Source organism: Podarcis melisellensis, assembly GCF_964234715.1.
Source record: "Podarcis melisellensis genome assembly, chromosome: 9".
NCBI lineage: Eukaryota > Metazoa > Chordata > Lepidosauria > Squamata > Lacertidae > Podarcis > Podarcis melisellensis.
In genome coordinates this window covers 12,793,934-12,818,992 of record NC_138541.1, presented here as the reverse complement: position 1 = coordinate 12,818,992, position 25,059 = coordinate 12,793,934, and the positions used below count along the sequence as shown (strand labels likewise).

At 42.7% G+C, this 25,059-nt stretch overlaps 1 long non-coding RNA gene across 3 annotated transcripts; it reads right to left on the bottom strand.

Moving 5' to 3' along the window:
• Positions 1 to 621: 621 nt before the first annotated feature.
• Positions 622 to 18,371, bottom strand: LOC309377794. 3 transcript variants are annotated; one of them, XR_014171643.1, is made up of 5 exons: positions 18,252 to 18,371; positions 12,574 to 12,641; positions 10,938 to 11,048; positions 3,030 to 3,188; positions 622 to 2,078 (listed from the first exon to the last, which is right to left on the bottom strand). It is a non-coding gene; the product is annotated as an uncharacterized lncRNA (long non-coding RNA). The 3 variants fall into 3 exon arrangements; XR_014171644.1 differs by having other exon boundaries at positions 18,306 to 18,367; XR_014171645.1 differs by lacking the exon at positions 18,252 to 18,371 and adding an exon at positions 17,406 to 17,429.
• Between the last annotated feature and the right edge of the window lie 6,688 nt (positions 18,372 to 25,059).

The following is a 25,059-nucleotide window of genomic DNA, read 5'->3' as shown; positions in this document are numbered from 1 at the left end:
GAGAGTTCTTTGAAGGTATTAAGCTGCTTATGCATCCATTGAGTAAAAATTCTGAGAGGACAACTGTGGCTGTACTTCACCAGTGGCGGGCAACTGATAACGCAGCAACACATTTCCGTAGCAAACAATTCCAGTTTTTTTATTATTTGGATTGTATTAGTAGTAGATAAGAAGGATTTAATGCATAGACAGGTTCTAACATCCCTCTTGCATTCTCACCTTCGCAGAGCATCATTAAGGCTTCCACTGCCTTGGAAGCTAGAAATCTGATCACTGTATTAAATGGCTTACAATGGTTTTCAGATTACAAAAATGTTGCCCCGTTAACATGTGGACACCAAAACACTAAGTGGCCGTGTTGATCATTTGTTAAGAGACTTTATGCTTGAGGAGTTTGGCAGTGACAATCTCTTTGCATCACTCTTGGCAGGTCGTATTTGTATCGTGCTTGAGTCAGTCATCCGAAAGGCAGGATAATTCCAGTATTGTAGATATAGCGGTTCTGAACTGACACTACGTACTGGCTGTGGGTTAGGAACCAGCACAAGTTTTCTTTTCCTCTGTTCCTGAACTCTAGAAATACATTTTTTAAAAAAACAACCAAAACTTCAGACAGTACAGTGGAGTCCATGTCACATTTATATTTTCCAGCCTTTACAACAGCACCTGCCCAACAAAGTGTGACTTCTAATATCACTCAACAAACATTGGCCAGATGGTACACGGATATCTATATTTTGTTTATCACTGTCACATCAATATCTGTTGGAAACAAAACATTTCTATAAGCAGTTGAATCAAGAAAGACGGCACTTTTAAGCATTTCATTAATTTTGTGCTGATTGTTATAACTGGCAATTGGGTAAGTACTCTGAAGGCACCTGACAGTCTACTCTGGAATAAGAGACTGCAGAATGAATTGCTTCTGCCATGGCTTGTATTGCACAATCCGTTCGTCTCAACATGTTCTCATGGCTCTAAGGAGGTGCTTTTTTAGGGTCTGTCTACCTGCTGTCGCCAGTGGCTGGCAGCAAACCCCAGCATCTTTCCCACTGCTCTTTCCCAAAATTCTTACATATAAAATGCTGGGGCTCCGTACATTGCAGTCATACATGTCGGAACATATAGCTATTGACTGAAGTTCAGCCACTAATAGTTTTTCAGCTAGAGAGGCTCCAGTTATAGGAATGAGTAGACACACCTGCACTAGGGCTCAATTTCTTTATCAGGCTGTCGCTTAATAAACATGAAACAACTGCAGTGAAGAATCATGTAGTGTAAGAATAAGCAAAAAACCTTTGGGCAGGACATTGTAGTCTAGAGTTCTCAAGCCTGCTCTTGCCTATAGCACGACTTTCCCCCTTTACTAAAGAACTTTGCCTACTCGGTATCAGATGATGATGATGATGATTTAACCCTTAAACACCAGTGTTTGTAGAATGTGGGCCTTAAGCATATAAGGGTGCAGAACAGGAAGTCGATGCAACAAGTTGGCTTAGAAATTGAAAGTATTTCTACTCCTGCACCATTGAGAATTTTGTTCAGGGTTTTGTCTTAATAGGTATATCTATTGCCTTGTCACTTTTTATGATGCAAAATATTTTAAATGGGGAGTTAGCTCATTCCTTTATCGCAGGGCTGGGAAATCCGTGATCCTCCAGACCTTGTTGGACTCCCAGTTCCTGGCAGCCCCAGCCAGCCTGGCAAAGGGTTGTGGATAATGTGGTTTGTAATCCAGGAACTTGGAGGGCTACAGGTTTCCCATTCCTGCTTGCTTGCCAGCCCAACGGCAAGCGCTAGTGTGTAAAAGCAATTTGTAGCTGTTAACTGTACTTATTATTAGATAGAAGACTTAAACAAAAATACTTGTGCCTTTCAATCTAGAATTCTTTATAGAATGCCCGTGCATCGTTTGAAACTGCTTAAAAGGATCCTTATGTTGGAATGGTGCCTGTGGCTAAAAGGATGATGAACACTACTATGACGAGGACAACGCTAACAATAATTATGATCATTTTAGTGTTTTTCCACCACATCTTCCTTGAAATCTTTGTAGACGTCTTTTGGAAACCGTGAGCCTGAAAGCAAATGGGAAAAGCCACAAGTCAATAAGCAGGGCAACACACCAAATGGATGAAAGCGGCTGCTTTAGAAATGTGGAAGTAGCTTTGTGTAACTTACAAATTACCCCAACAGTTGGTAATCGAAGTCTTAGCTTGCATTGTTTTTCAAACGGATGCAATTCAAAGAATTGTGTGTTAACACACTTAAGCTGTAATCTGAACCCTACTTAAGTGAATAAGCCCTGTTGAATTAAATAGGATTTATGAGTAAGCACGATTAGGATAATGCTGTTAGCTTTTTTCCATCAGGCTGCCTGAGTATTTTGAGAGCTGGTGGGAGAGAGAAGCGCAAAACGAGCCTAGAATATTTCTCCTCTTGGAATTCAGTGTCGTTGAAGCTGCTTGATTAGCATGAATTGATAGTTAAACACTTAAAACAGTTTCTTCAAAGGCCCTGATCACCAACGACTTTTTCTTGGAGGAGTAATTTGTCAGTGAGCCCCCAAAGTAAGCAACTTGCTGCATTGCTGGAAAATAGACTGACCATGTGGCTTCCCTGTGGATCCGACGAACTTGTTCCATCAGTCCAAGGATTTACACTTGTGCAATGGAACATACCCTTCCCTGTGCCCTTAAATCTTAGGGGTGTCCCCCCCCCATAAGAGTGTGCAGGGAGAGATGGGAAGGAAGCTACATTGCAGAATCGTACATCCTTTCAGTAGTTCTCAACTGTGGGTCCCCGGATGTTTTGGGCCTACAACTCCCATGATCCCTAGCTCACAGGACCAGTGGTCAGGGATGATGGGAGTTGTAGGCCAAAAACATTGGGGACCCAAGGTTGAGAAAGGCTGCGTGATGGAGTTAATACGATACAACCCTCAGATCCTGATGCCAATCCTCAAAGAGTCAGCTTAAAGCCATTCTACTGATAAATATTCTGCACAAAGTAAATGAATGTAGAATCACCGCTGTTTGGAGATCATCGCTTCGGTCAGCCAGCTCACTCAGCCGTTCCTCTCTGTCCAAAACTTTTTCAATATTCTGGCTCATGACATTTTTCACATCATCCACTTGAACTTGAAGCGTAGAAATTGCAGCATCACCGTGTTTCTGATCAAATGCCATCTGCCCAAGATAAAGTTTTCATTTCACTTATTACACTAAATACAAATAATAATGCTAGCCATGGTTTTGTATAGCAATGTTTCCTGAAAAACAAGTCAGCCAATTATAGGCTATTTGAAAACCTAATACAGTACTGAATTATTTCCTTGTTTCCACCAAGTCTCTAGGTTTTATTCAAAAGATTTCTATCCTAATTTTCGGTCCTAAATTCACCGCAGCTCAAACACAAAAAGCTACAGGTAGAGTAAAAAATAGAACAGTAAAACCCAATATTAAAATGAGAAACAAGTAAGATTAAAAATGCATTTGTTTACTAAGCATTTATCAATGCTATGTAATGATGCCTTTCAGTATTTTATTTCCAAATTTCCAAAGCGGTATAAAAAATCCAGCACAACTCTTGCCATATAAAGCTAACAGGAAAAGTAGTATAACATGTTAAATACAACAACCTGCAAGATCAAAACCAACCGTGAACCACCCGTTAACTCATTTAACACTTAGTTTGGACAAGTAATTGGACCTTTTTAACCCCAAATGGTATGAAAGCAGATTGAGAGCCAATATTAAATCAACATAAAAGCTCAGGGTGGGTGGGTGTAAATTCTAAAGGGCAAGCATCAAATTTAAGATGGTGGTACATCTACCAAAGTTGTTCTATTGGCTAAAGCACTTATGGCTGTGCAACAAAACTTTGTTTCTCATTCCTCTCCCTACATCCCCCTTAAATCTATGCAGCATTTCCCAATGCTCTGGAGCAGATTTTGGGGGGCAAGGACGCGGAAGTTGCATTACAGAAATTGAACCTGCGCTAATGGAACGTGGCTGAATATTACCATCTGTGTCCCCTCCCCCCCCAGTCTTCTATCAAAGAATTTTAACTAAGCTGATGGAGAATTTCAGTAGCTCAAATACAATTAAACCATGCACAATTTGTTTATTGGGTGTCTTACCTGCCTAGGGTGAGTTACAAGATAACAACACTTTTGAGATCCGGCAAAACTGTTAGAAAAATAAAGTGGGCCTTGACACATGTCTTTGCAAGAGCAAAGCGGTGCGTCTTCAGCATAATGGTGGAAACTGCAATTTAGATGTCAGATACACAAGGAGCAGAACTGCATTCGCACTGGGAACTTTTTGAAATCGGTTTGTATTTGAAAAGCAGATGGTGAAGCTTGTACTAGAAGACAAATCCAGTCTTCAATGCCTCCGTTAAAAAACCTTTCATAGCCTCTAATGGTATACCCCACAGCCTTTCCTCTAGGTGCTAAACTATAATCTAATTTAATTCAACAGATCTAGGGCAGTGGGTGCCTCTTAACATCTACTTTCCTTTGGATGTGCTGTCTTTTACAACCTTTCGGTCTTCCCTCTCCTAGTTTTCAGTAGATAGCGTCCCAGTATCTGGCACTGCCTGCTGTATTGGGAAGTGAGGAGGGAGGGATATTGGCTGTACTCATTGGGGAAGGGAATCCTGCCAACAGATGCTCCATCCCCCCAAAACTGTGGGAATGTTCATGGTGGCAGGAGCGCGTTACTTCCGGGGTCCGCTGCTCGCGCATGCGCAGACGCTCAAAATGATGGCATGGGCATGCGCGGAAGCGCCGAAACATGCGCAGACACACTGTCATGTCTTGCATTCCGTTCGAGATGCGAACGGGGCTCCGGAACGGATCCCATTCACATCCCGAGGTACCACTGTATATTCAAGTTATATTTTAGAATTGTGCTCTTTCTCCGCAATGTTATCACACAGCCGCTAGAGGTCACCCGAGCACTTCTACGAATTAACAGCAAAACAAAAAACATTCCCAAGAGGTTAGGGCAATTTACCTTCAGAAAACAAATAAATGATTAAACAACACTGAGATGCATGGAAATTCCTAAGTCTCTCCTCACCCATCCTACTTATCAACCATTAAAGTGCATAGAAGTAATTATCTGTTTGTACTGCCAAGTATCACAAAATTCACTATTATAAAGGGTTACTAATATTATTTCCTTCAGCTCTCTGCGAAGATAATGCAGATTTCAGAATGATCTAAAAGACTGCAGAGATTAGTGTCATGTTTGCTCTTTTGCAAAGGCTTCTAACATTTGCTTTTTTTGCTTTCGTATTGTTGTCCCTTGTTGGATCTCAGGAATGCTCTAAGGAGGTGCAATGATAACACCAAAAAAAGTGCTAAGGGATCAGGCCTGTGGTCCATCTAGTTCAGCATTCTCTTTTTGCAGCAACCAACCAAATGCTTGGAGGCTACTCACAAGCAGGACCTGAGTGCAACAACCAAGAGGATGTCAGCGTGGTTAATGAGCAGAATCAAGGAAGCTTACTGGAGACAAGGAGCAGTTCTTCAGAAAATGGTCACTTATCCCCAGTGAGAACAAACATTGACCAAAGAAAGCAGAGATGGTGCAAATAAAGAAATGCAAGGAGCACATTTCAGCTGAGTTTCTACTACAGTGGTACCTCAGGTTACAGATGCTTCAGGTTACAGACTCCACTAACCCAGAAATAGTACCTCGGGTTAACAACTTTGCTTCAGGATGAGAACAGAAATTGTGCGGCAGTGGCGTGGCGGCAGTGGGAGGCCCCATTAGCTAAAGTGGTACCTCAGGTTAAGAACAGTTTCAGGTTAAGAACGGACCTCCAGAACGAATTAAGTTCTTAACCCGAGGTACCACTATATTGTGATTTTTAGGAACTCCCAAGCCTTACCGACTTCCCTTTCAACTTCCCTTTTACCAATCCCCTCATTTGGGCGCACAAAGAACTGTCTTGCATCTTCCACAGCGAAGAGACATACAAAGCATTCTGCCAGCTTCTCTGCAATTTCTGTTAAGTTGTGGGTGAACATATCAGACGACACAGCGATTCTTCAAACAGCTCTTGTTTATTCACAGAACAGAACTGAACCGAAGGGTTCAGCCAGCCTGCTTATATAGAGCTCCACTAGAACGCAACAGTAACCATTTTCTGTAACTATCCAATCACTGAACGTCACTTTCGATCCCTTATTTGCATATGTGGACCTGAAATATCTACAGTATCCCCCTGCTGGCCCAGGGTGAGAACATCAGTACATAACAATTTCCTTTTCCTTCTTTGGCACATCTTTGACTCCCTTATGAGCCAAAGGTCCAGCTGCCTTCGTAGCCCATTTCCTGCTTCCAATGCACTGACAGTCTTTTTGAAAAAATTATTCCAATGCAGCAAAACACTCAGTTTCAGTTAAATCTAGTTTCCTAATCTTTAATCAGAACTCACAGAGAACAAGTAGCAGTAGGACATGAGAAGGGCTTATTTGCCCCTCTATAAGCATCTGGTTCTAATTTCAGCAATTCCTTTCAGTGCCAGTTAGTGACTGATGAACTGTTATTCTTGTAACATGGCAATTTAAGACTTCACGTGTAAGAATAGCTATGCAATTCCCTCCACCATTCGCAGAACTTCAACAACAATGGATTCCCATTCTTTATCTGATACATATTTACAGGAAACTCGATGTAACCATACAGCATAGTACAAACCAACATGAATTAGCATTCAGGGAATATCAGATATAGCTTTACCAAGTGTGGAAAGACTGAATTTCGATATCCTAAATGTAAAGGGACCCCTGACCATTAGGTCCAGCCGTGGCCGACTCTGGGGTTGCGGCGCTCATCTCGCTTTATTGGCCGAGGGAGCCGGTGTACAGCTTCCGGGTCATGTGGCCAGCATGACTAAGCCGGTTCTGGCGAACCAGCACACGGAAACGCCGTTTACCTTCCCGCTGGAGCGGTACCTATTTATCTACTTGCACTTTGACGTGCTTTCGAACTGCTAGGTTGGCAGGAGCAGGGACTGAGCAATGGGAGCTCACCCTGTCGCAGGGATTCGAACCACCACTCTTCTGATCGGCAAGTCCTAGGCTCTGTGGTTTAACCCACAATGCCACCTGAGTCCCTTCGATATCCTACACAGCAATTAAAGGTGTTGGACCTCTCCAGCTCTTTCACATCTGACCACTTTTCTTTCACGTATCTGTTATATCTGGGAAGCTATGCCATAAAGGCAACCTCTGCTGAAACCACCCTTTTCTATCTCCATAGTAATGGCGCAGGAGCCCATTTCTCCCTACATGAAAGTAATGCGTGTGTTAATACAATATTAATTCTTTAATAATTAATAGTAAATAATGATAGAACAGAATCCAATTTGACCTTACATACACCGTTATTGTTGTTTATTTTTCTCATTTATAATTTTACTGCTTTATCTTCTTTTGTAAACCACATTGATTTTTTGTTTTTAGAATCAGGCGGTGTGTCCATTTTATGAAATACCATATTTTTTGCTCTATAAGATTCACTTTTCCCCTCCTAAAAAGTAAGGGGAAATGTGTGTGCGTCTTATGGAGCGAATGCAGGCTGCGCAGCGATCCCAGAAGCCAGAACAGCAAGAGGGATTGATGCTTTCACTGCGCAGTGATCCCTCTTGCTGTTCTGGCTTCTGAGATTCAGAATATTTTATTTCTTGTTTTCCTCCTCCAAAAACTAGGTGCGTCTTGTGGTCTGCTGCATCTTATAGAGCGAAAAATACGGTAAATAAACCACCAAGGTTTTCCGAAAACACATGGGGCTGCTGCCCCTGCTTGCTCAGCTCACGGACTCCCTCTCGCCTCCCATAACACTTGACCCAACCCGCTCCCTGCACAACCCACCCACCCAGCCTATTCCCTCCTAGCTCACCCCAAACCTTTTAAAGGGGCTTGGGAAACTACTCTCTGAAGCACTGCCCACTCTCCTTTAAACTGTTTGCGTTGTCCCCCTGTGCTGCCTGCTTGCCTGCTGTTTTGTGGTCATGCCGGAGTTGCCGCAGTCACCTAACTGGTGACTGTGCAAACTGTAGCGTGACAACAGCCTTACAATTTTACTCTATAGTAAGATTAGTTTCACACCCCATTGCCAATGCTGATTCAAAGCCCTGGTAGCCTCTTGTGGAAATCATCCCAATTAACTTTTGCAGGCGTGAATAAAATAAGATTATTTTACCTAAAGTAGCTTTAGAAGATCCGGGAGAAGAGTTAAAGTACTTAAAATGTATGTTTGCTTCGCTCTGCTCTTTGGAAGGTATCTGTCTAATGTGATGACGCAGTAGGAAGCAATGATTGAAACTTCTAGTTAATATTTTACTACAGTGACTAGTCTTTTTGGATAAGCTGTACAAATATTGAACTCAGAATGTTTCTGCCGCAGAAACAGTTATTTTACTGACACAATTAGATTTACAGTAAATAGATTGCTCATCTAGTTGTTGTCTAGAGAAGTGAGAGAAGTTGGCAAAGTTGTTGTTGTTGTTGTTTAGTCGTTTAGTCGTGTCCGACTCTTCGTGACCCCATGGACCAGAGAACGCCAGGCACCTCTGTCCTCTACTGCCTCCCGCAGTTTGGTCAAACTCATGCTGGTAGCCTCGAAAACACTATCCAACCATCTCGTCCTCTGTCGCCCCCTTCTCCTTGTGCCCTCCATCTTTCCCAACATCAGGGTCTTCTCCAGGGAGTCTTCTCTTCTCATGAGGTGGCCAAAGTACTGGAGCCTCAGCTTCACAATCTGTCCTTCCAGTGAGCACTCCGGGTTGATTTCCTTCAGTATGGAGAGGTTTGATCTTCTTGCAGTCCATGGGACTCTCAAGAGTCTCCTCCAGCACCATAATTCAAAGGCATCAATTCTTCGGCGATCAGCCTTCTTTATAGTCCAGCTCTCACTTCCATACATCACTACTGGGAAAACCATAGCTTTAACTATACGAACCTTTGTTGGCAAGGTGATGTCTCTACTTCTCAAGATGCTGTCTAGGCCTGTCATTGCCCTTCTCCCAAGAAGCAGGCGTCTTTTAATTTCGTGGCTGCTGTCACCATCTGCAGTGATCATTGAGCCCAAGAAAGTAAAATCTCTCACTACCTCCATTTCTTCCCCTTCTATTTGCCAGGAGGTGATGGGACCAGTGGCCATGATCTTCGTTTTTTGATGTTGAGCTTCAGACCATATTTTGCGCTCTCCTCTTTCACCCTCATTAAAAGGTTCTTTAATTCCTCCTCACTTTCTGCCATCAAGGTTGTGTCATCTGCATATCTGAGGTTGTTGATATTTCTTCCGGCAATCTTAATTCCGGCTAGGGATTCATCCAGCCCAGCCTTTCGCATGATGAATTCTGCATATAAGTTAAATAAGCAGGGAGACAAAATACAGCCTTGTCGTACTCCTTTCCCAATTTTGAACCAATCAGTTGTTCCATATCCAGTTCTAACTGTAGCTTCTTGTCCCACATAGAGATTTCTCAGGAGACAGATGAGGTGATCTGGCACTCCCATTTCTTTAAGAACTTGCCATAGTTTGCCGTGGTCGACACAGTCAAAGGCTTTTGCATAGTCAATGAAGCAGAAGTAGATGTCTTTCTGGAACTCTCTAGCTTTCTCCATAATCCAGCGCATGTTTGCAATTTGGTCTCTGGTTCCTCTGCCTCTTCTAAATCCAGCTTGCACTTCTGGGAGATTTTGGTCCACATATTGCTTGAGCCTTCCTTGTAGAATTTTAAGCATAACCTTGCTAGCGTGTGAAATGAGTGCAATTGTGCGGTAGTTGGAGCATTCTTTGGCACTGCCCTTCTTTGGGATTGGGATGTAGACTGATCTTCTCCAATCTTCTGGCCACTGCTGAGTTTTCCAAACTTGCTGGCATATTGAGTGTAGCACCTTAACAGCATCATCTTTTAAAATTTTAAATAGTTCAGCTGGAATACCATCACTTCCACTGGCCTTGTTATTTGCAGTGCTTTCTAAGGCCCATTTGACTTCACTCTCCAGGATGTCTGGCTCAAGGTCAGCAACCACACTATCTGGGGTATATGGGACATCCATTTCTTTCTGGTATAATTCCTCTGTGTATTCTTGCCACCTCTTCTTGATGTCTTCTGCTTCTGTTAGGTCCTTTCCACTTTTGTCCTTTATTATGGAAATCTTTGTACGAAATGTTCCTTTCATATCTCCAATTTTCTTGAACAGATCTCTGGTTCTTCCCATTCTATTGCTTTCCTCTATTTCTTTGCATTGCTCGTTTAAGAAGGTCTTCTTGTCTTTCCTTGCTATTCTTTGGAAATCTGCATTCAATTTCCTGTATCTTTCACCATCTCCCTCGCATTTTGCTTGCCTTCTCTCCCCTGCTTTTTGTAAGGCCTCATTGGACAGCCACTTTGCTTTCTTGCATTTCCTTTTCATTGGGATGGTTTTCGTTGCTGCCTCCTGTATAATGTTACGAGCCTCCATCCATAGTTCTTCAGGCACTCTGTCCACCAAATCTAAATCCTTAAACCTGTTCCTCACTTCCACTGTGTATTCATAAGGGATTTGACTTAGATTGTATCTTACCGGCCCAGTGGTTTTTCCTACTTTCTTCAGTTTAAGCTTGAATTTTGCTATAAGAAGCTGATGATCTGAGCCACAGTCAGCTCCAGGTCTTGTTTTTGCTGACTGTATAGAGCTTCTCCATCTTTGGCTGCAGAGAATATAATCAATCTGATTTCGATGCTGCCCATCTGGTGATGTCCATGTGTATAGTCGTCTCTTGTGTTGTTGGAAAAGCGTGTTTGTGATGACCAGCTTGTTCTCTTGACAGAACTCTATTAGCCTTTGCCCTGCTTCATTTTGATCTCCAAGGCCAAACTTGCCAGTTGTTCCTTTTATCTCTTGACTAAAAGGCAAAGTTACTTACCATGTATTTTGCTAATATCTCCTGAAAATCTGTTCCCAACTCTCAAAACACTGAGCAAAAAGTGCTTGTGATATTAAGTGATATTACTTGACTGCTGATTGCCTTGTAAATCTGGAGGGAAATTGAATAGTTTAACATGGGATTCAAGAATTCTATGATCAACACAATCAAAATGTCAGATAGACATCAATAGGCTTCAATAGCCGCTTCTGAGAGTCGCATGCCAAACCTTCTATAGCTGTGTTTAATGGGAGAAAGTGCTGCAGAGAGTAGTTTGCCCAACCGCTCTCTGAAGCACCTCCCACTTCTACTAAACAGTTCACCTGGTCTGTTGTGCGAGTCACTCGAACTAGCCAAAAGGACAGAACTAATAAGAGATCACTCAGGTGACAAGGTACAAAATGGAATGGGATTGCTTTAAAAACTACCTGATAAAATATGGTTCTAAAACCAATACTTGGTTGTGCTTAGATTTATCTCACAGATATAAGGGGATTGGGGTGGGGAAAACTGATTTTAGTAAATGAATGCAGAATATTTGTCACTTAAGAGAAGCGTTGAAGCCGCAAAGAGATAGAGGGAAGTCAACTAATAGAGCAGGGATTCAAACTAGTTTCCTGGAACAGAAAGAAAGAAAAGAAGGATTACAAATATAATTTGTTTGAACAGAAAGAAAGAAAAGGATTACAAATATAATTTGTTTGAACAATTTTGTGTACTTGGCTAATTCTTTTTCATTTCTTCCAGTAGCACCTTAAAGACCAACTAAGTTAGTTCTTGGTATGAGCTTTCGTGTGCATGCACACTTCTCCAGATACACAGAAGAAGTGTATCTGAAGAAGTGTGCATGCACACGAAAGCTCATACCAAGAACTAACTTAGTTGGTCTTTAAGGTGCTACTGGAAGGAATTTTTTTTGTTTTGACTATGGCAGACCAACACGGCTACCTATTTGTAACTGGATCTTTTTCATTTATTATTCATCCTTTTTCTTTCCCCCCCCTTTCCCCTTTTCTTTCTTTTCCTATTTTTACTTCTTATTTTTATTTTTGAATATTTGGATGTAATGTTTAATTCATGCTTTCTCTGTAATTTTTAAAAATGCAATAAAGATAACAACAACAACAACAACAACAACAACAACAACAACAGTTCACCCAGTCTTCCTGCCACCTGGGCTGCTTCCTCCTTCACCTGCCTGCTATTCTGTCGTCATGGTGTTGGTGAGGCCACCTACTGGCAGTCATGCCAATTGCACCATGACGACATTACATTTCTATGTACCGTATTTTTCGCTCTATAAGACGCACCAGACCACAAGACGCACCTAGTTTTTGGAGGAAGAAAACAAGAAAAAAAATATTTTGATTCTCATAAGCCAGAACAGCAAGACGGATCTTGCTGTTCTGGCTTCTGGGATAGCTGCGCAGCCTGCATTCGCTCCATAAGACGCACACACATTTCCCCTTACTTTTTAGGAGGGAAAAAGTGAGTCTTATAGAGCAAAAAATACGGTATATAGGGAAGAATATCTCTAGCGTAATCCTCTAATCCATTTGTTATTACAGTTAATCTTTAAAACCTGGATTAGGCCTGGTTTATTCATGAGAAAAAAATGCTGCAACACTCGACTTACCTTCCCGTACAAACAGATGCTTTCCCCAAGCCTTTGCATACAACTTAAGTCACTGCTGATGCGGTCCCCTAAAAACAAATGACAAACGTTTGGTGCTTGTTAGGAAAAACATGCAGCGTGAGCGTTATTTGTGTATCACCCGGTTGCTATTGGATTTGCACTGCCTTCTGGACTCCTTCTGCACTCGATTAAAGGTGTACTGCTTTTATTTATTCACTTCATAAATTGATATATCACGTAATTACAATGGTCTCAACAAATGCAATGGAACCAACGAAAGAAGAGTGGCAGATGAAGATGATGGACTTTGCAGAACTGGCGAAGCTGACAGGAAAAATCCGAAAGCAGCACCATCAAGTATTCCAAAAGGATTGGAGTAAATTTATATGATATCTGAGAGATTGTAAACAATTAACATCACTAGCAGGGTTGCTTGAAGACTTGTAATGAGAAATTTTCTGTCTTTCTATATTTATTTAAATTTTGAGCCATTTTGTAATGAGTGTAATTAGAATGGGAAAACGTATAACTTGCAATGATATAAAGGTCAATTTCAAAAGCAATGAGGCAGGAGGGAAGGAAGTCGAAAGGCTGTAAAGAGCCAGAGCAGTATTGTGAATAATGATGATGTGAATGCCTAATATTAAATGGAAAATAAATAAAAATTACACACACACACACGCAATGGAGATAAATCAGTTGAAAACTAACTACTGTATTTTTCGCCCTATAAGACGCACTTTTCCCCCTCCAAAAATGAAGGGGAAATCTGGGTGCGTCCTATGGGGTGAATGCAGATCTGCAAATCTGGGTGCGTCCTATGGGATGAGTGCGCACCGACCCCTCTCGCTCTCCAGGCTTCAGGAAGACATCTGCAGCCTAGGCAGCCCTGTGAGAATTCCCGCAGGGCTGTCTAGGCTGTGGATAGTAGCCTGCTTCCCGGAGCGCCGGGCGCCCTGAAAGCAGAGCGCACGGCGCTTCGGGAACACATCTGCAGCGTGGGGAGCCCTGCAGGAGTTCCCCGCAGGGCTCCCCACGCTGCGGGTAGCAGCCTGCTGCCCGGTGCGCGGGGCACCCTGAAGCAGAGCGCCCCTCATGCCGGGCAGACATCGGCCAGCCCCACAAGCTCGGGGGACAGGAGGGAGGCGCAGCACCGCCATCCCGCTGTTCCTCGACCTGGTTCGGTTTCCCCGAACTGCTTTTTTTTTTGGGGGGGGAAATAAAGGAAATTTCCCCCCCTTTATTTCCCCCCCAAAAACTAGGTGCGTCCTATTGACAGAGCGTCCTATGGGATGAAAAATACAGTATAAAATCAGAAATGACTTTAAAAGTCTTCAAGTAGGTGCCAGAGGGAGGGGGCCTGTCTCATCTCAGTTGGGAGTTCCACAAAATTGGGCCCACAGGACTGAATGCACTACTCCTGGGTGTGCCTAGCAAGCCTTAAAATAAATGGCTTGATGTGACGTTAACATATGAGAGTGTTGGAGGTGAAATAGTTAAACAGGTTACCCAATCAGAACCCAGGGGGTGGAGTTAGAGGGGCTATAAAACCAGCTCTGGGACAGGCGAAGGGGAGAGTTCGTTGGGAGTTGGGTGGTTGGTTGGAGTGGGAGTGAACTGGGATAGGGTCTGTGGGTAGGTTGAGTTAGGGTAGCGAAATAAGTTGAGTCAGGAACAGTTAGGAGCTAGGAAGACAAGTAAATATATGAGAGGTGGTTTAGTGAGTGAGAGCAGGTAGCAGAAGTTACAGGTCTGGATAGGCACCCCATGATTGGAATTGACCAATACCGTTTATGAAAAAACCCTGTACCCATTTCATCTGCTGGTAGATTATTGGAGCTCACTTCAGCATTCAGCATTATTTTAAGACGGTTTTGCAACACTTTACTACCCCAAGCATAGATTAAAGCCCATTTCACAGATTTTGTTTTAAAATGGGTTGAACCATTATCCTCAGGGTCCCTTCCAACTATACAATTCTATGAATCTATGTGCAAATGCAAAATACTCTAATTTATACATAATAGCCTCAACGTTACCCATATCTAGACTTGGTACGAACTCCCAGTCCTTCCCACACCTCCTGGGGCTCTGGAGCCACACCCCAAAGTTACACAATTGGTTCACACATATATAGGCACACACCAAGTGCTAGATCACTACCTAAAATTTACATCATCCTCATTTTTCTTTTAAGGCACACGAGAAACAAAAGTTGAAGTGTTGGCCCAGGAGGAAAATGCCAAAATCTATCCTGGGGCAATACCCTTATTAGACCAACCGAAATGACACAGAATTGTGTGCAAGCTTTTTGCTCTAATCCAGAACTCTTCAACAGGAGATGGTAAGCAAAGCAGCCAGATCTGGAGGAAAGACACTGTAGAGTCTAGCCTTCCCTAACCTTGTGACTTCCAGATATTTTGGACGATCACTCCTTGACCGGCTTTGATGTAAGTTGGGGTCCAAGACCGCAGTGGGGTGGGGTGGGGTGGGGTGGGGTGAAACTAGGTTAGACAAGACTGATCTAGTCTGATGGAGAAATTTCTGGAGAAAAATTGAAAGATTTCACAGACACATTGTGACATTTGGGCTGGCCTAATATTGCCTTCATGCAGATCTTGAAATTGTTATTCTTCTTTCTGGCCCTTCCAAAAGTCATCCCACATGGAACTATATGGGACTTGTAGTTTTATTTAGACTATGAGCCACTTTGGGGATTTCAGAGAGGAAGAGAAAAGGTAAAGGTAAAGGGACCCCTGACCATTAGGTCCAGTTGTGACCGACTCTGGGGTTGCGGCGCTCATCTTGTTTTATTGGCCGAGGGAGCCGGCGTACAGCTTCCGGGTTATGTGGCCAGCATGACTAAGTTGCTTCTGGTGAACCAGAGCAGCACACGGAAACGCTGTTTAACTTCCCGCCGGAGTGGTACCTATTTATCTACTTGCACTTTGACGTGCTTTCAAACTGCTAGGTTGGCAGGAGCAGGGACCGAGGAACGGGAGCTCACCCTGTCGCAGGGATTCGAACCGCTGACCTTCCGATTGGCAAGCCCTAGGCTCTGTGGTTTAGACCACAGCGCCACAGTGGGGCATATATTTTAATACAGTGACACAAATAATTTCCCAACTAAACCTTTGTACCCTAGCCTGCTCTTGAACATCAGAGACACTCCCCCTTTCTTTTTAAAATGTTTTTTAAAAACAATTTTTATTAAAGATTTATTAGTTTACAAAAATGTGTGCATTGTCTCTTTTTTCAAGTTGTGTTTTCTACTGATCAGTTTCATCGGTTGTGAGACATTAGTGTTGCATGCAATATTATTCTACTAAGTGTGAACCTTTTGTGTTAGGGTTACTTGTGTGGATTCCCTTTCTATTTGCTTGTTATATTTCCTTGGAAGTGATGTATGGAAGTGAGAGCTGGACCATCAAGAAGGCTGATCGCCAAAGAATTGATGCTTTTGAATTCTGGTGCTGGAGGAGACTCTTGAGAGTCCCATGGACTGCAAGAAGATCGAACCTATCCATTCTGAAGGAAATCAGCCCTGAGTGCGCACTGGAAGGACAGATCCTGAAGCTGAGGCTCCAATATTTTGGCCACCTCATGAGAAGAGAAGACTCCCTGGAAAAGACCCTGATGTTGGGAAAGATGGAGGGCACAAGGAGAAGGGGACGACAGAGGGCGAGATGGTTCGATAGTGTTCTTGAAGCTACCAGCATGAGTTTGACCAAATTGCGGGAGGCAGTGGAAGACAGGAGTGCCTGGCGTGCTCTGGTCCATGGGGTCACGAAGAGTCGGACACGACTAAACGACTAAACAACAACAACATTTCCTTGGTGGGGAGAGAGGTTGGGGGTGGCCCAGGGGTGGTTGGTTGTCTTTGGCTAGCTGTAGTGAGATGTGTTTATGTGTGCGAGTGTGGATTTTTGGGTCACGCTGGCCATATTGATTCATATGCTGCTGCCCGATTCTTGTTGGGTTGTGTATGTGATAAAGGGGAGCCATACTGGGGTGAAGGCATCTTCTTCTATTTGTCCCTATGTCAGTTTTAGTTTTTCTAGTAAGGCTGTTTCCCCATACTATTTGATACCAATGGTCCATGTTTACTCCTGACAGGCCTCTCCGGTGTCTGGCTATGATGCTTTCCTTTTTAAATGTTTGCTGCTGTATTGCATTTTAATTTGTTGGAAGACACCCAGAGTGGTTGGGGTAACCCAGTCAGATGGGTGGCATATAAATAATAAATTGTTATTATTCTGAAAAATGCAATAGGCACCATTCAGCCACAGTTAAGAAGCACATTGAAATGCCATTGTTTTCAGTGGTTCAGTTCAGCAAATGCTTCCCTCTTTCTGAAATTGGAAGAGAATTAAGTGTTTGATTTTGATAGCATTGTGCCTCATGTGCCCTATTAGGGGGAAAAAAACCCCAGCACTTTGGGAAGATGATATCAATTTTATATGAGGAAGCTGTCTGCTTGCTCTTAATCTGTTTTAACAACTTTCAAGCCTAACATTTCTAATTGAATGCAGCACTCACAGACCGAAGAAAAAAAAAAGGAAAATCCTTATGAGGTGTTTATCTCATTTAAAATCAAAGATCTAATATCTCTGGTTTCTGGATCCCTCTGGATTGTACAGACTTTAAAAGGAATACTTCAAATAATTCTCTCTCTTATTGGGCATAAAACTCCAGCAAGGGAGGACACAAACAATTCTCCAGTTTGTACTTCTACTGGGTTTAAGAGCCAGTGTGGTTGTAGTGGTCAGAGTTTCGGACTAGGACCTGGGTTCAAAACCCCACGAAGCCTACTATATTTTATCCTAACCTACCTCACAGTGTTGTCAAGAGAGGCTAAAATGCGGAAATGTGTATGCCACCTGGAGTTCCTTGCAGAAAAGGTCGGATATAAATGTATTAAAATAAAGAAAAAGGTCAAAGCTCATGATTTTCAGCTCTACTGAGGGCACAGGAAGGGGAGAAATGGGATTGTGGGTGGCACAGCTTTACCTCAGATCGTAGATGATTGTGGGGCAGGAAAGGGAGAAGAGAGAGTGTGTTTATGTGCCTGGGAAGCGGGAAGTTGTGGTGTTTTGGAGGAAAAAGGGCCCATAAGGATTAGAAACTGAGTGGATGAACCCAGAGACTTTGGCGCATGTATAGGTTTAGAAAGCAGTATGGGTTTGTATCATTTAGAAAGCAACATATTTATTATAGGCACTTGACTTAGATGGTTGGCACGATCTTTCTGTGGTAAGGAAATGCAAAACCTTACAGTACATTTAAGGTAGTAGCTTTCAGCGTTTTTCCACATTTTTGAATTTGGCAACCTGCAAAGACCCCGCTGAAATAAGTCCTCACAAGTCAACATGACTCTGATTAAAAATTTTTCGGGATGTCTGTGGACCAGGATACAAAACCAACAAGTGCTTAAATAAAGTTACGGAGTGAAAGAATAGCAGTGCCCTCAGCACAGTAGATAAATTGAGGAAGGACGAAATAAAGGAGGGATAAAGAAGAATGTATTCCCTGGTACTAGGAAATCACTGGAAAATTAAAGGGGTTCAGCAATCACACGTGAAAGAGGCAAATCCGATTAAGGTAAAATCTTGTGGATATTATTTAACTGTACATTATCTCATATCCCCATGGCATGCTAATAATAACAATCAATATACGTTTATAGACTATCAACTGAGAAGACTCTCTTCCAGTGTCCTTTTCTCTCTCACCCTAATCTTAACTCCTCATTCTCTAACTGCCTCTCCTAACTGTCTCTTAACTGCCTCAGAATCCTCCTGTCAATCACAAGAAGATTTTCACCAACATCCCAAAAGGACCCTGAGCATCTATTAGTATTATTGTTGTCACTCGCTTATAAAGCAGCTATTTCTTCCCCCTAAGCACCGTAAAGAGATTAATTAAAAGCCAAGGAAGTCTTTGCCTGCAGGCTGACAATGTAATAGACCCAATACAAAAGGGGGGGATATATGAATTTGTATTTAGGGGGGTGGGCAGGCAACTTGTCCTGCTTTGCAGAAAATGGTCCTCTGTTTGATGGGCTGTCAGCAGCACAGCCCTCTCTTTGAAGGGCTGCCCAGTCCAAGTCTGGAGAACATGAGTGGCCTTGGAAGTTGTGAAACCATAGAATCAGAATCACAGCCTTGGAAGGGACCCGAGGGTCATCTAGTCCAACCCCCTGGAATTCAGGACTTTTTGTCCAATCAGTGAGCACCTGGGCAGCAGAAAGCAAAGACAACTTTGTCTCCACCCTTCCCTCTCTGCTGGGATGTCTTCTATTTCTACAGTGGTACCTCAGGTTAAGAACTTAATTCGGTCTGGAGGTCTGTTCTTAACCTGAAACTGTTCTTAACCTGAGGTACCACTTTAGCTAATGGGGCCTCCCACTGCCACCACGTGTTTTCTGTTCTCACCCTGAAGCAAAGTTCTTAACCTGAGGTACTATTTCTGGGTTAGCGGAGTCTATAACCTGAAGCGTCTGTAACCTGAAGCATATGTAACCCGAGACACCACTGTATTTGAAATTATTGTTTCGATTGTTTCTAAATTTTCATCTGGATCCAAAAATTAGTACCTGTAAATTTTATGTATACAGTGGTACCTCAGGTTATATACGCTTCAGGTTACATATGCTTCAGGTTACAGACTCCGCAAACCCAGAAATTGTGCTTCAGGTTAAGAACTTTGCTTCAGGATGAGAACAGAAATCATGCTCCGGTGGCACGGCGGCAGCAGGAGGCCCCATTAGCTAAAGTGGTGCTTCAGGTTAAGAACAGATTCAGGTTAAGAACGGACCTCCGGAACGAATTAAGTACTTAACCTGAGGTACCACTGTATTTCTTTCCCCTTTAATCCACAGAGAGAAGGAACGCTCTGGTGTATCTGAGGCAGCACAAATGGACACCTTCAGCTGCCCCAGCTGCAACAACAACAACAACAACAACAACTTATTTATATTCTGCCCATCTGGCTGGGTTTTCCCAGCCACTCTGGGCAGCTCCCAACAGAATATTAAAAACACGATAAAACATCAAACATTAAAATCTTCCCTAAACAGGGCTGCCTTCAGATGTCTTCTAAAAGTCAGATAGTTGTTTATTTCCTTGACATCTAATGGAAGGGCGTTCCACAGGGTGGGCAACAAAACATACCTCTCCCACATCGGTTTCTACAGCCACAGCAGGAGCTGCAACCCTCCAACAATTTGACTTCAGCCCCAAAGATACACTTCTCCATTGTCTCCTGAGACAGATTGATGCCAACCGAGTCTGTACTTCACTTCTTGTGTAAGTGTTCATTCTTGAAGTCCCCAAGAATTAACTCGTCATGATCATAGAATCATAGAGTTGGAAGAGACCACAAGGGCCATCGAGTCCAACCCCCTGCCAAGCAGGAAACACCATCAGAGCACTCCTGACATATGGTTGGCAAGCCTCTGCTTAAAGACCTCCAAAGAAGGAGACTCCACCACACTCCTTGGCAGCAAATTCCACTGTCAAACAGCTCTTACTGTCAGGAAGTTCTTCCTAATGTTTAGGTGGAATCTTCTTTCCTGTAGTTTGGAACCATTGCTCCGTGTCCGCTTCTCTGGAGCAGCAGAAAACAACCTTTCTCCCTCCTATATAAAAGGATGTGACATCCTTTTATATATTTGAACATGGCTATCATATCACCCCTTAACCTCCTCTTCTCCAGGCTAAACATGCCCAGCTCCCTTAGCCGTTCCTCATAAGGCATAATATCATGCAGAACAATACTTATTTCTATTGAAGCCAATGTTTAGGGGCAGCCCCAAAGTTTGTTCTCTGAATGTTTTGGTGCAGTTTCTCACTGTTACCTTGTGCCTCTGTTTGGTTCTGGGCTGCTCATTAAAAGCTTATCCACTGCATGCAATGTTAAACTATTGTTTAAAATAAGGTATGTTTTAATGAGTGCAAATGCTTTGCTCGTATCCTGCTCCTCGCTTGTGCCATAAAGGGGAAGGTATGGCTTGCTTTTCTTCAAACAAACCGTGTGTGGTAGGCTAAAAACAAGACTCAGCTTCTGCTTGGGGCTTGTTTGGAAAGAAACATTAACCTCAAAATAGTAATAATTAAAATTATGCATGTGTGATTGTTGGGCTAACAGTAGCCAGAGAGCTGATTTGCATCAAGATATCCATCTAAACAGGACCAGATATGCCCCAAAAGCTAAAAGATAATTAAGCCTTGTACACAAACACTTTACCTGGAATATAATGGTTCTTAAGATGCTATCTAAATTTGTCACAAGCAACCCGTTTAATAAAATTCTGGACCTTCACATGCCTATTTCACCATTGTCCAGCAGGTGGCAGCATTTGCTTTCAGAAAAGATTTTGCTTTATATGCTTTTATGTGGAGTTACCATTTCAGCTGAAACAGCGCCTAGATTTATTTGTGAATTTCCCTTTTTTCTGAACGTTCCTTTTAAAAACTCGCTTTTGCAATCCTTGTCTTCTGGTTTGCTTCTCTGTAACGGCACCCAAAATTAAAAAAACTAAACTAGCCTTTGCATCTTTTCCAATCGGCCGTCTGATTCTTTAGCAATAGCCAGTTTTCACATGGTTCATTTACTGCTTCCATTTGGTGACATTTACATTATTTCAGTTTTTGGGATGAGCAGCTGGTGGTTCTCTGGCCTCCGATGGCACTACTAGCCTCCAAAGGCATTGTATATGGCCATACCAAATATGAATTATAATTTGGTGGTGAATTGCATGCCGTCACAACAGTTAGGAAAAGAAAGTGTGTAGGGTGTGACTGTGGCTTTGACATGTGCTAACATTTTGGCGAAATAGCTTAAAAATTTGGCCAAAATTTGCTCTCTTGGCTGGGGAACAGCATTGCAAAATTCAGAGAAGTGCAAATTGTGAAGGATAGAATCAAATTTCTTTCCCGTCTCTAATTCGAGAGCATCCTCCTTCTGACATCCAGGTTATCCTGCCAGGGCATAATATATGCTGCCAATAACTAGCGCTTTGCAGAGTGCCTTCCATTTAAGAATGGTGTGTGATATGCCTAAGAAATGGGAGGCTTCGGCAATTTGAGTGAGTTTTCAAACCTTCCCAGACTGCATAAACAATAACACCTCCCCAGGTAATCCGGAATTAATTTCAGCTGCCAAAGGAACGGAGCATAATGAAACTGCAAGGTGCTAATTTATCCAGTTATCACAAGAAGACATTTATTTTTAGGTTCTTTCTCTCACACAGCCACACCTATATCACAATGACATGGACAAACCTCAGGGTCCCAGCTCCCGGCACCTAATTTTCTAGAAAAAAAGCACTGGTTATAGGGTTATATATTGGGTGTTATTATTAAAAACCAGAGCCTATACTCCTGATGGGAGGAAATATACGCGAACTGTGGGTGTGTAAAGAAGAGTAGAGAAGCAAAACTGAGGATTTGTGCCAGAGGAGCTCAATTCTAGCCTATATTTCATACGCTGGTTTAGCAAGTGGGGTTCCAATTGATCAAAAGGCCAGCATTCAAATTAATTTCGCTGATTTTGGGGGTGCTTTTTTGCCCCCCTCCCAGATGTCCTTTTTATTGGCTATTATTTGTGCTCATGGTGGCATCAGGGCAGTTATACGTAATCCAGCGTGATTTGACAGCCAATCCCTCTTTTCTCTGGGAATTGTATCCTACAGCCCCCTTAATGAACTACACTTCCCAGAATCCTTAGGGGGAAGCCATGTTTAAAGTGCCATGCTACAGCTTTAAGTGTGTACTGCAGATGGGGCCTGACTGATAGCTCTCCAGGGTTTGAGGCAGAACTTTCCCCTGCCCTACCTAGAGACACCACAGTTTACGATACGATACGATAATCTTTATTGTCATTGTCCCATACAGAACAACAAAATTGAAAAAAATCTACATCAAACATTCAATCCCAGCCTGGTTAGCCCCTAAAAACTCTGATACCCCATAATTAAATACAATATACTCCCATAGAGACACCTTACACTGCGTTTAAAACCAAAATTGTATTTGGATAGAAACTGTTTCTCAGGCGGCTAGTCCTAGTCTTTATAACCCTGTACCTTCTTCCAGAAGGCAGAAGCTGAAAGAGATCATTTCCGGGGTGCGTACTATCCTGTGCTATCTCTGCAGCTTTCTTAGGGCACCTGGAAGTATAGATTTGATCCAAGCTGGGAAGAGTGCACCCAATTATTCTCTCCGCAGTCTTTACAATCCTGGACAGCATTGTTTTTCCCCTGACCATGCAGCTCCCAAACCACACACACAGACCATAAGTTAATACACTCTCAACAATACAATGGTAAAATGCCACCAACAGGTCCTTTGAGATATTATTTTTCCGGAGGATTCTCAGAAAATATAACCTCTGCTGTGCTCTCTTCATCAGGTCTTTACTGTTTTCTCCCCAGGTTAGGTCATCTCTCAACCCCATTCCCAGAAATCGAAACACTGAGACCTGTTCCACATACTTCCACACACTTCCACTCAATAAAGAGTGACTGAATATTCAATTTACATTTCCTAAAGTCCATAATAATCTCTTTTGTTTTCTTTAAGTTAAGGAGTAAGTTGTTTTTCCTGTACCACTCCCCCAACTGCTCAATTTCCTTCCCCTCTCCAGCTGATATTAAACCAACCACCATTGTATCATCTGCAAACTTAATGATCTTATTACTGGGGTATTTGGGGGCACAGTCCGCTGTATAGAGTGTATATAAAAGTGGGCTCAACACGCACCCCTGCGTATACACACACACACACACACACACACACACTTTAACCATTTGAGAACAAATGCCAGGAGAAAGCCACTCTGGGTGGAGGGAAATACTTGCATATAACTGCTTATTTCCACTGCCTGTCAAATATTGGGCGAGTTGTCATGCCTAATATTGTTCTCATTAGCGTTTCATGCATTATTACATAGTGATTTGTTTTGTAATGAATATCTCATTAGTCTAGTATTGTGGAGACCCACCGTAGGTTGATTTATTTATTTTTATTTCGGCGGGGATGCGCTTCCAGTGAAGGACGAAACCGACCTTTGGCTCTACATAAAATGATTATTACGTCCTATGAGCGGATCTTGGTTATTTCCAAGTTTTATTATTCACGTTCATGAAAGTGAGGAACTGGAATGGGTTAAAGAGCAGGACTGAGGCTCCAGGAAATGTCTGGATTCCTTGCTGCTGGCACTCGGATGTGGCGGACAGAAGAGTCAGAGCATAAAGTAACTCTGAAAGCAGGAATAGTCTGAGACTAAAGAAGGGTCTGGAAAGCTAAAGGCCTCCTCTTCCTATTGAAATACAGTGGTACCTTGGCTTACAGACACTTCAGGTTACATACGCTTCAGGTTACAGACTCTGCTAACCCAGAAATAGTACCTCAGGTACTATTTTATACGTTGCATTTTATACGTTTTGCAATTCTAGTTCACTAATTACATAATGGTTCAAAATTTAAATAAATATAGAAAGGCAGAATGTTTCTCATTGTAATTCTTCAGACAACCCTGCTAGGGATGTTAATTGCTTACAATACTCTTTCAGACATAGTATAAATTTACTCCAGTCCTTTTGGAATACTTGATCATGCTGGTTTCGGAATTTCCTGTCAACTTTGCCAATTCTGCAAAGTCCATCATCTTCATCTTTCACGCTGGGAAGTATCGCCTATCGAGACCTAGCCTGGATCCTGCGGGGATTGCAGCCAGGGAGGTCACCAGAGACCAAGCCGGGAGTCTGGGAGAGTTGCCAGCTTCTCCCGAAGAAGGCTTGTTTTCCAACACCCTCCCCCCAATTTAGGGCATTCCTATGGGTCACTGTACAGTTTGTATTGGTACACTTGTTGATCCCTAATAATCAGGATTGTCTATTTTGCAAGTCTATGATGACACAACCTTGATGGCAGAAAGTGAGGAGGAATTAAAGAACCTTTTAATGAGGGTGAAAGAGGAGAGCACAAAATATGGTCTGAAGCTTGACATCAAGAAAACGAAGATCATGGCCACTGGGCCCATCACCTCCTGGCAAATAGAAGGGGAAGAAATGGAGGCAGTGAGAGATTTTACTTTCTTGGGCTCCATGATCACTGCAGATGGTGACAGCAGTCACGAAATTAAAAGACGCCTACTTCTTGGATAAAAGCAATGGCAAACCTAGACAGCATCTTAAAAAGCAGAGACATCACCTTGCCAACAAAGGACCGTATAGCTAAAGCTATGGTTTTCCCAGTGGTGATGTTTGGAAGTAAGAGCTGGACCATAAAGAAGGCTGATCTCCAAAAAATTGATGCTTTTGAATTAAGGTGCTGGAGGAGACTCTTGAGAGTCCCATGGACTGCAAGAAGATCAAACCTATCAATTCTGAAGGAAATCAGCCCTGAGTGCTCACTGGAAGGACAGATCCTGAAGCTGAGGCTCCAATACTTTGGCCACCTCATGAGAAGAGAAGACTCCCTG